The following is a 12671-nucleotide window of genomic DNA, read 5'->3' as shown; positions in this document are numbered from 1 at the left end:
ATTTACTCTTCCTACTGTCAAGAAGAAATATGATATTCTTATTATTGGGGATGTGCATATCCCCGTTGAGGTAACATAGTGTTATTCGAAATTTCTCCGGTTTCATGTTATTCGGAATGAGTTTATTAACAAGACCTGATCAACCTTGTTAGTGGATTCCTTTTGATGAGCATGAGATGGATGAAACTAGAAGGCACAACCTTCTGTACCCTCTTTATACTTTCTGTTATTTAGTTGAAATAAAGTAAAAATAGTATTTTTCTGTCTGTTTTCTGATTTATCCATGCAATATAAAAATATCCCGAAAATAAAAGTTCTCCAAATGCCCTGAAAATGAAATATGATTTTTTCTAGAATATTTGAGGATTTCTGGAACTGAGAACACAGCAGGGGGGGTCAACCACCTGGGCACGAGGGTGGAGGGGCGCACCCTACCCCCAGGGCGCGCCCCCTACCTCGTGGGCCCATGGTGGCTCCCCTCCACTTATTCATGCATCCATACACTCCTTCTTCCTCCCACAAACAACAATATCCAGCTCAAGCACGAGTTCTAGCTCACTTTGCTGCGATTTTCGATCTCTTTGCTCAAAGCACCTCTCACAAAACTTCTTGGGGGGATTGTTCCTTGGTATGTGACTCCTCCATTGGTCCAATTAGTTTTTGATATAGTGCTTTATTCATTGCAAATTTGTGCTGCCTAGGTGACCATGTTCTTGAGCTTGCATGTCAAATTCATATGGTTCCAAGTAGTTCTAATGCATGATTTAGTCTCTAGGCACTTGTAGGAGTAGTTGGTATCAATTTTTATTGAGTTTGGTTCACTTTTATTTGAAGTTACTAAAAATTTCAGAAATTTTTCAGAGGAAGAAATATGTTTAGGAAAATGTTCCAAGGTGGTTCTTCAAGGAAGCAAGGACCCAGGCTTGCAATGTGTGATGCTGAGGAGGAGCCCCCAAGGGACGCTCCAGTGCGGCCCTGTGAATGGCCTTCGGAAAATTTTATGGATCGAGCGGGAATCAAGGAAGAATTTAACGCATATTTGCGTAACGCCGATCTTGTGAGCTTTGAGGCAGACAAATTCCCCCAGTACCATCATCTCACTAGCTCATTTGTGAGGAGGTTTGAATTTTCATCTTCACGTAATTCTCCAACTGTCATGTTTGATCTTTATGAAAAATCTTATACCATGGACTTAGAGGATTTTACCTCTGCTTGCAAACTTCCACAATGGGGTAGTGTTAGTGATCCCCGTAAATCTGAATTTAGAGACTTTCTTGCTGGTATAACCATAGGGGAATCTAGAGATATAGCGCAAGCTACCATAGGGAGCATTCACTTTCCTGCTATACATTATTTTGCTCTTTTCATAGGTAGGTGCATAAATGGTAAAGATGTAGCATGTCACATGTGTGTGCCTGACCTTAGCATTCTTAGGAGTGCTGTGTTAGGAGACCAATCTTATAATTTGGGAGCCATTGTTGCACGTAGGTTGCATCATAAAAGATTTAATGGAGATTTCTTTGGAGGAATTTATGCAACCCGCTTAGCTGATTTTCTTGATGTGGACATTCGTGAGGATGATATGGAGTTGCCTCCTACTTACTTAGACTATAATTCTATGGTCTATCACCAGTTTGTCGAGAGGAATGAATCACCTCTCCATTATCGACTAATATTTGACAAACGGCGTGCTGTCCGTATTACTTTCCCTGCTCCTGCCTTCTTTGATTATCAGGCAAAAGGAACATATATTATTACCAGAGAGGAGGCAGATGAGTACGAGAGGAGGCTGAGGCAGCTCGACGCCACGCTGCAGCTCAGGAGGCGATAAACGCTGCATCTCAGTATGATCCCAGCTACACCTATGGGTATCCGCCAGGCCATCCCTAGCAATGAACCAACTTAGGCCAAAAGCCTAAGCTTGGGGGAGTACGTATTTCCCACCGACATTACATTTATGTTCACACACACTCATTGCTAGATGTCGGTTCTCATACTTTTTCACTGTAATATCCATGCTAGTTTACTTTCTTTTTCTTGCTTTCTTCTTGTGTGTTTGTTAAACCTTAAGAAAAACCAAAAAAATTAGAGTAATTTTTAGTTAGTTTACTTTTCTTGCTGTAGTAGTAATAACTAAAAGAAAACCCAAAAAGATTTTTCGTTCTTCTTTTGCTTGTTGGGAGCTTTCCCGTGTAAATAGTTTTATTTCTTTTCTTTTCTTTGGGGGTCGATAGGAGAAGACCATAATTAAATTGTTGAAGTGGCTCTTATATGCATTATTGTTGATTTAACCAAGAGCCCGTATTACCTTGTCTTCTCCTGTTTATTGAATGCTCACAGATTCCAGCTTAGTCCAATGCACGTGCACTCTTATTATTATTCACTTCGTTTGGTCGTGCAAGTGAAAGGCAATTATGATGATATATGATGGACTGACTGAGATGAGAAAAGCTAGTATGAACTCGACCTCTCTTGTTTTTGTAAATATGATGAGTTAATCGTTCCTGATTCAGCTTATTATGAATAAACATGTTTGCAATGACAATTAGAGATCATAGTTTCTCGTGCCATGCTTGATTAGCTATGAGTTATAATGGTTTACCTTGCGTGCCAACATGCTATTAAAATGGTTGTGATGTGGTATGATGGGGTGGTATCCTCCTTTGGATGATTTAAGTGACTTGACTTGGCATATGTTCACACATGTAGTTGAAACAAATCAACATAGCCTTCACGATATTTATGTTCATGGTGGATTATATCCTACTCTAGCTTGCACTCAATGTTCATTAATTTTAATGCATGTTCATGACTGTTGTCGCTCTCTACTTGGTCGCTTCCCAGTCTTTTGCTAACTTTCACTTGTAATAAGCGGGAATACTGCTTGTGCATCCAATCCCTTAAACCCCAAAGTTATTCCATATGAGTCCACTATACCTTCCTATATGCGGTATCTACCTGCTGTTCCAAGTAAATTTGTATGTGCCAAACTCTAAACCTTCAAATAAACATTCTGTTTTGTATGCTCGAATAGCTCATGTATCAACTAGGGCTGCCCTTATCTTCCATGTTAGGCGGGTTATTCTCAAGAGGAGTGGACTCCACTCCTCATTCACGAGAAAATGGCTGGTAACTGGGATGCCCAGTCCCATGTTTATGCAAACTAAATCAAAATAATTGTAAACAAAACTGTTGGGGAACGTAGTAATTTCAAAAAAATTCCTACGCACACGCAAGATCATGGTGATGCATAGCAACGAGAGGGGAGAGCATTGTCTACGTACCCTCGTAGACCGAAGCGGAAGCATTGACGCAACGTCGAGGAAGTAGTCGTACGTCTTCCCGGTCCAACCGATCCAAGCACTGTTACTCCGGCACCTCCGAGTTCTTGACACACGTACAGTTCGATGACGCACCTGGGCTCCGATCCAACAAAGCTTCGGGGAGGAGTTTCGTTAGCACGACGGTGTGGTGATGATCTTGATGTTTAACCGTCGCAGGGCTTCGCCTAAGCACCACTACAATATGATCGAGGTGTAATATCGTGGAGGAGGGCACCGCACACGGCTAAGGAACGATCACGAAGATCAACTTGTGTCTCCTAGGGTGCCCCCCTGCCCCCGTATATAAAGGAGCCAAGGGGGGTGCGGCCGGCCCTAGTAGGAGGCGCGCAGGAGGAGTCCTACTCCTACCGGTAGTAGGACTTCCCTCCCTTTCCTTGTCCACGTAGGAGAGGGGGAAGGAAGGGAGAGAGGAGAGGAAGGAAAGGGGGGGCGCTGCCCCTCCCTCCTTGTCCAATTCGGACTAGGGGGCGAGGGGGCACGCGGCCTGCCCTGGCTGCCTTTCCTCTTCTCCACTTTAGGCCCATGAGGCCCATTAACCCCCCAGGGGGTTCCGGTAACCCCCCGGTTCTCCGGTTTTATCCGAAACTTCCCCGGAACACTTCCGGTGTCCGGTATAGCCGTCCAATATATCAATCTTTATGTCTCGACCATTTCGAGACTCCTCGTCATGTCCGTGATCACATCCGGGACTCCGAACAACCTTCGGTACATCAAAATACATAAACTCATAATGAAACTGTCATCGTAACTTTAAGCGTGCGGACCCTACGGTTCGAGAACAATGTAGACATGACTGAGACACGTCTCCGGTCAATAACCAACAGCGGGACCTAGATGCCCATATTGGCTCCTACATATTCTACGAAGATCTTTATCGGTCAGACCGCATAACAACATACGTTGTTCCCTTTGTCATCGGTGTGTTACTTGCCCGAGATTCGATCGTCGGTATCCAATACCTAGTTCAATCTTGTCACCGGCAAGTCTCTTTACTCGTTCCGTAATACATCATCCCGCAACTAACTCATTTGTTGCAATGCTTGCAAGGTTTAAGTGATGTGCATTACCGAGAGGGCCCAGAGATACCTCTCCGACGATCGGAGTGACAAATCCTAATCTCGAAATACGTCAACCCAACATGTACCTTTGGAGACACCTGTAGAGCACCTTTATAATCACCCAGTTACGTTGTGACGTTTGGTAGCACACAAAGTGTTCCTCCGGCACACGGGAGTTACATAATCTCATAGTCATAGGAACATGTATAAGTCATGAAGAAAGCAATAGCAACATACTAAACGATCGGGTGCTAAGCTAGTGGAATGGGTCATGTCAATCAGATCATTCAACTAATGATGTGATCCCGTTAATCAAATGACAACTCTTTGTCCATGGTTAGGAAACATAACCATCTTTGATTAACGAGCTAGTCAAGTAGAGGCATACTAGTGACACTTTGTTTGTCTATGTATTCACACATGTATTATGTTTCCGGTTAATACAATTCTAGCATGAATAATAAACATTTATCATGATATAAGGAAATAAATAATATCTTTATTATTGCCTCTAGGGCATATTTCCTTCAAAAACTCCCCCTGGGACTGTTGCTAGTTGGAGACACTTGTTGTTTCGAGCAAGTCATGGATTGATGCTTGTTGGTGGAGGGGGGGTATAAACTTTGCCATTCTGTTTGGGAACCGCCTATAATGTGTGTAGCATGGAAGATATCATCATCTCTTAGTTGTTATGTTGACAATGAAAGTATACAGCTCAAAATATTACTTATCACTATTTCAAAACCGAGCTCTGACACCTCTACAAATCCCTGCTTCCCTCTGCGAAGGGCCTATCTATTTACTTTTATGTTGAGTCATCACCCTCTTATTAAAAAGCACTACCTGGAGAGCGCAGCTGTCATTTGCATCCATTACTATTAATTTATATTGGGTATGACTATGATTGGATCTATTTTACCATGAATTACAATGTCTAGTCAGTCCTTGATCTTTAAAGGTTCTCTACATTTATGTTTTGCGGTCTCAGAAAGGGCTAGCGAGATACCATCTTTTTATATCATATCATGATTGTTTTGAGGAAGTGTTGTCACCCGAGATTTATTATTATCGCTCGCTAGTTGATTATGCCATTGATATGAGCAAACATGAGACCTAAGAGTTATTGCAAATGTGGTTAGTCATAATCTTTGCTGAAAACTTGAATGCTGGCTTTACATATTTACAACAACAAGAGCAAACAGAGTTTGTAAAAGTTTTTCTTTATCACTTTTAGTTTGTCAACTGAATTGCTTGAGGACAAGCAAAGGTTTAAGCTTGAGGGAGTTGATACGTCTCCGTCGTATCTACTTTTCCAAACACTTTCGCCCTTGATTTGGACTCTAACTTGCATGATTTGAATGGAACTAACCCGAACTGATGCTGTTTTCAGCAGACTTTCCATGGTGTTATTTATGTGCAGAAACAAAGGTTCTCGGAATGACCTGAAACTCCACGAAACGTCTATTTGGAAATAATAAAAAATCGTTGCAAAAGATGAAGACCAGGGGGCCCACACCCTGTCCACGAGGGTGGGGGCGCGCCCCCTACCTCGTGGGCCCCCTGGAGCTCCTCCAACGCCAACTCCAACTCTATATATTTGCTTTCGAGGAGGAAAAAATAAAGGAGAAGAAATCATCACGTTTTACGATACGGAGCCGCCGCCAAGCCCTAAAACCTCTCGGGAGGGCTGATCTGGAGTTCGTTCAAGGCTCCGGAGAGGGGGATTCGTCGCCGTCGTCATCATCAACCATCCTCCATCACCAATTTCATGATGCTCACCGCCGTGCATGAGTAATTCCATCGTAGGCTTGCTGGACGGTGATGGGTTGGATGAGATCTATCATGTAATCGAGTTAGTTTTGTTAGGGTTTGATCCCTAGTATCCACTATGTTCTGAGATTGATGTTGCTATGACTTTGCTATGCTTAATTCTTGTCACTAGGGCCCGAGTGCCATGATTTCAGATCTGAACCTATTATGTTTTCATGAATATATGTGTGTTCTTGATCCTATCTTGCAAGTCTATAGTCACCTACTATGTGTTATGATCCGGCAACCCCGAAGTGACAATAATCAGGACCACTCCCGGTGATGACCATAGTTTGAGGAGTTCATGTATTCACTATGTGCTAATGCTTTGTTCCGGTTCTCTATTAAAAGGAGGCCTTAATATCCCTTAGTTTCCATTAGGACCCCGCTGCCACGGGAGGGTAGGACAAAAGATGTCATGCAAGTTCTTTTCCATAAGCACGTATGACTATATTCGGAATACATGACTATATTACATTGATGAATTGGAGCTAGTTTTGTGTCACCCTATGTTATGATTGTTACATGATGAACCGCATCCGGCATAATTCTCCATCACCGATCCAATGTCTACGAGCTTTTCCTATATTGGTTCTTCGCTTATTTACTTTTCGGTTGCTACTGTTACAATCACTACAAAACACCAAAAATATTACTTTTGCTACCGTTACTTTTGTTACCGTTACCACTACTATCATATTACTTTGCTACTAAATACTTTGCTGCAGATATTAAGTTATCCAGGTGTGGTTGAATTGACAACTCAATTGCTAATACTTGAGAATATTCTTTGGCTCCCCTTGTGTCGAATCAATAAATTTGGGTTGAATACTCTACCCTCGAAAACTATTGCGACCCCCTATACTTTGTGGGTTATCACTGTTCTGCCGGGGACACTTCCCTCCGGGAGGGGGAAATCATCGCCTTCATCATCACCAATGCTCCTCTCATCGGAAGAGGGCAATCTCCATCAACCTCTTCACCAGCACCATCTCCTCTCAAACCCTAGTTCATCTCTTGTATCCAATTCTTGTCTCCAAGTACGGGATTGGTACCTGTGGGTTGCTAGTAGTGTTGATTACTCCTTGTAGTTGATGCTAGTTGGTTCATTTGGTGGAAGATCATATGTTCAGATCCTTTATGCATATTAATACTCCTCTGATTATGAACATGAATATGCTTTGTGAGTAGTTACGTTTGTTCCTGAGGAGATGGGAGAAGTCTTGCTATTAGTAGTCATGTGAATTTGGTATTCGTTCGATATTTTGATGAGATGTATGTTGTCTATCCTCTAGTGGTGTTATGTGAACGTCGACTACATAACACTTCACCATTATTTGGGCCTAGAGGAAGGCATTGGGAAGTAATAAGTAGATGATGGGTTGCTAGAGTGACAGAAGCTTAAACCCTAGTTTATGTGTTGCTTCGTAAGGGGCTGATTTGGATCCATATGTTTCATGGATGGTTAGGTTTACCTTAATACTTTTGTTGTAGTTGTGGATGCTTGAAATATAGGTTAATCATAAGTGGGATGCTTGTTCAAGTAAGAACAGCACCCAAGCATCGGTCCACCCACATATCAAATTATCAAAGTACCGAACGCGAATCAGATGAACGTGATGAAAACTAGCTTGACGATAATTCCTATGTGTCCTCGGGAGCGACTTTCTCTATATAAGAGTTTGTCCAGGCTTGTCCTTTGCTACAAAAAGGATTGGGCCACCTTGCTGCACTTTATTTACTTTTGTTACTTGTTGCTCGTTACAAATTATCCTATCACAAAACTATCTGTTACCTATTATTTCAGTGCTTTCAGAGAATACCTTGCTGAAAACTGCTTATCATTTCCTTCTGCTCCTCCTTGGGTTCGACACTCTTACTTATCGAAAGGACTACGATAGATCCCCTATACTTGTGGGTCATCACATCGCCGTCCTTAAGATTTGCGATTCTGGCGCATTGGCTTTTCCTAGGCCTGTCCAGCACCGCAAGATTAATGACCCTCCTCTTGAGCCTCGAGCGAAGGTCACGCTCCTCAAGAGAGAGGAGCCTCTCTTCTTGGATAGTGTCGAGGCGTAGAATTACCAAAAGGGCCGCATGGAGCTGGACCTTAGCCTTGGAGAAGAGGGACTTGCTCCACTCCATGAGGCAAACCGCGGTCTTCTTAAGCTTGTAATGCAAGACTTGGTAGGGCTCAATGTGGGCCACCCGCTCATTCCAAGCCTTGAGGACCACCTCATTGAATCCGGGCAAAGAAACCCAAAAGTTCTCGAATTTGAAAGATTGCGGCTTCCTGGGTCCTTTGTCATCTGCAAGCAGAAGAGGGCAATGGTCCGAGAGGGAAGACGACAAAGCATGGAGCACACGGGTGTTGAAAGTCATCTCCCAATCCGCATTGCAAAAAAAGGAGTCAAGCTTGCAGAGGGTCAGGTTGTCTCTCTCATTGCTCCAAGTGAAGCGTCTGTTCCGAAGATGGATCTCCTTGAGCTCACAAGATTGCAGTGCTACACGGAACTGGTTGATCCTACTCGTGTTCACATTTCTCTTTTTCTTGTCCCTAGCCCGGTAAATTTGGTTGAAGTCTTCAAGGGCAAGCCAAGCAACACCCGACACTGGCTTGAGGGCGGTTAATTCGGTGAAGAAGGCGTCTTTGCAAGCATGATCAGTGGGCCCATATACAGAGGTGAGCATGAAGCTGACATCAGACGCACGAATTGTAACCGTGGCCGAAAGGCAGTAAATCAAGGTTGAAACACCGGAGACATCGACGACATCATCGTCCCAAAGCAACAGGATCCCGCCTCTAGTCCCGATGGCTGGGCGTTGCGCAAAACCTTTCAGCCTGTTGCCACAAGGTATGCAGCCACGTACTTGTCCACACTCTCTAATTTTGTTTCTTGTAAACAGACCAGTTGACACGAGGAGGAAGCGATTGTGGCACTAACAGTTTCCCTCCTCTTCTGGCAATTTAGCCCACATACATTCCAGCTCAGTGTGTTTATTGGTTGTATCGACATGGAAAACCATGGTTTGCACTTTTGCTTGGCCATGGGCCAATTCCAGGGTATGCGCGCGTGAAGGACACAACTTGAGGAAAGAACACAGAACGCCACAACCAGCTTTGACAACACAGCGAAGCTCCTAACCGGAGACAGAACACAAGCATTGAGATACAACTCATGCAAATAAAAACAACATCGATAGGAGACCACTCGGGCCTTATACGTAGATGAATTAATATGACAACTATTGCAACACCCTAACTTGGAGGCTGGCTGATCAAACCAACTCCTCCTGAGCTACCCATGAAGGAAGGCTTTCCAATATGGAAGCTCATTTGCTAGCCAAACATGCTTTACATCTAAACTTGGGACGCAATCTGTTGCTCTTACATCCTCATGATTTCTCTGTTATACATGTAAACGTTGTTCTTGATCAATAAAGTAAAGCATGTTTCCCGTCTAAAAAACCCATAAGCAAGGGATAACTAATCAAGGGGTAACCCTTGCGGGAGCCCCGTGTGTTGCATGTTGAGCATTTTCTTAGTATTTTGTTTTTTCTGTACATATTTTTGTGTTTTAGATGGTTTTATGGTCGATCGACCACAATTCACGGCTGCACCGGCCACCGGCCACCGGCTCGCGACAGGCTGGCTATAGTTAGCGATCGACAACCAACGATCGGCGACGCGACGATGGCAACTCAGCGAGGCTGAGACGCGAGCCCGCAACCGGTGACTGCGACTCCGCGGGGCTGCGATGGTGAACAGATGACAAGATTAAATAAATATATAATGAAAGTATTTTTGTCGTCCGGACATATTAGATTAGATAAAAGCATCTACAGCTGGACTTTGCAAATCCAGTCTCTCAAACGCCCGCGGAGGTGACCGGTAGCGTCCGCGGACAATGACCGATCACGCCTCAAATTAGCTACTATGTATCTGAGTCTCTCATATTTTAATGCCTAAATAAATACAGAGCATGCAAAAAAAATACTATATACTACGTACTACCCTAGCTAATCTTCATCATCGGAGATGTCCACGACATCAGTACCAGGCGCCGGCTGGACGGGCGCGTAGGAAGGCTCTAGCTCGTCCTCCCCCTACTCCACCTCATCCATCTAGGCGAGCATCTCCGCCTCCTCTACGGCCTGCTGCTCATCCATCTCCTACCGACAACAGCGTCCGGCCTCCGCAGCCGACTCCGAGCAGAAAGAACCGAGGATGGCCTATTGCTCCGCCTGCAGATCTGCGTTGCTAGTGTCCCCCACACCCTCCTCCTCCTCTTCGTCCTCCTGCTCCTCCTCCTCCAGATCCACTATATCTGGAGGCAACCCCGCGGCGATCCGGGCTTCACGCCTTGCCCGGATCCACTCCGGCGTTAGAAATGGGTGGCTTCTCACCCGGCAGCGTAGCGGTATGGCTACTAGGCGGAGGGGAGTGAAATATGTGGATGGTAGGGTTTCTGTGCCAGCGGCGGCGGATAGGCGGAAGAAACTGTGGATGGTAGGGTTTCGGTGCCGGCGATCACCTTAAATACACTACGTGGCCCGCTGGAGCGGCACCAGGCGGTGATATCGGTGGGACGGAGGAGACGAGCTTCCGACCGCCTGGTTTCGAGCGATTCTGCATGGGACCCCGCCATCAGTCCGACGTGGCGGGCGGGCCCGGGCGCCTCTATATCTGCCCCATATATGGGCCGGATATGAGGGGTGCCGGTCAGCCTGGGCGTTTGAGGTGCCCATTTGGGTCATATTTTCGTGACCGGTCATTGACCGGGTGGGCCGCCCGGGCGTTTGAGACCGGTTTGAGGCGCCCGGCTGTACATGCTCTAACTACACTATATACACATAGGTACATTCTTCAGTACAATGCTTCCTCCCATTTTGCATTTAGTTATGCTAATGATATTGCATGCTTTCATTGTTGAAAGACTAAGAGATGACTTTCTTCTTGTGATTTTGTTCTACACGTTAGCAAGACCGATTTGTGCACAAGATGTCCAGCTATTGGCTTGATGACTTGGTGGTGTGCTAGAGAGGGAGATATTTAAAGGAATTGATCTTGCTGAAAACAAGAGAGAAATTCGAAACTCTTAATGAAAGTAAAGCTTGGTTGTGGGTATGTATTCTTTCTACTTATCTTCACTTGCATAATGAGTACTAGTTATAAACTCGTGATTTATCTATAGTTTTATGTTTTACGGTTCATCTTCATGTCCATCTAGTTAATATAGGTGATAAATTGGTGACCGCTCATCCATGTAATCTTCATCAAGTGAGGTATTTCAAGTGCTGATACTTGACTTTCGGATTTCAGAAATATTTGTTGAACACCAAGTAATATATATGCACATATATACGCCAAGGAATATATATACATATACATATACATATACATATAATACACACACACACCCATGTAGAATATGCAAATTACATTGAAAAAAGAGGTGTTTGATTGTCTCGTCATAAGTACAAAAACTGCACTTCTTATTTCCTTGCCAATTATGACAGGTGAGATTGTCTTTGATTAGCACAACTTTCAATGAAATTTTGGACATCCAAATTTTCTTGTTACTATTCACTGAAACCTCTGAATGCGTGAGCGCTCGCTAGACAGAGTCGACTGTGTTCTGCCGACGGCGCCCGAAAAGTTGATCGATCGAAGCAAGTATAGCTACCTAGTAGTGGTTCACCTACGGAAGTACGCGGCTAGACGTGCGTCTAGGTTCATGAATCTGAGGAACACAAGGCGCGCAAATCAACGAACAGGTGGGTGAGCAGAGCAGGATACACACATGAACAGGTGGAATATTTTGGTCGGCACTACACGGCCTGCCTTTCTGGTGTCTTGACGACATGATAAGGTGTCAAGGGAGGATGGCTTATGCACATGGCCTATGTCCACATTATTACAACAAGAACTTTTCGAAACTAAGGCAAGGTTATTACAAGTATTAATAATCTTAACAGAACCTGCGCACCGAAACAAGGTGCATTGCGACACTCCGTACGTGCCCACTGAAGTCTGATGATGTTGCTTTTTTCATTTCGACAAATCAGTCATGGGGCAGCACTCCGTTCTGCTGCTGCTGCTCCTATGGCTTTGGTGTACTCCACTTTGATCTTCTTCAATCTCACGACTACATTGCTCATGGTTATTCTCTGGTCAAGCGAGTCGCTGGAGCAGAGTAGGCCCAGCTCAAACATCGGCACAAGAAAGCCTTCCAAGCTGACAGTGAAAGAAGAGTCATGTATTAGCTGGTCATCCACGACATGGACAACCTCCCTAGGAAACGCCTCCAGCACCCACCGCCTGAGACTACGATCTCCAACAAAAAAGTCATCCATGGGTCTCTTTCCAGTCAAGACTTCAAGGAACATGATTCCATAGCTGAATACATCGCTCTTTCTCGAAGCTTTTCCAAGGGACCCATACTCTGCTCATGGAATG

Source organism: Triticum urartu, chromosome 4 (assembly GCF_003073215.2).
Source record: "Triticum urartu cultivar G1812 chromosome 4, Tu2.1, whole genome shotgun sequence".
NCBI lineage: Eukaryota > Viridiplantae > Streptophyta > Magnoliopsida > Poales > Poaceae > Triticum > Triticum urartu.
Note: the sequence above shows the minus strand (reverse complement) of the source record.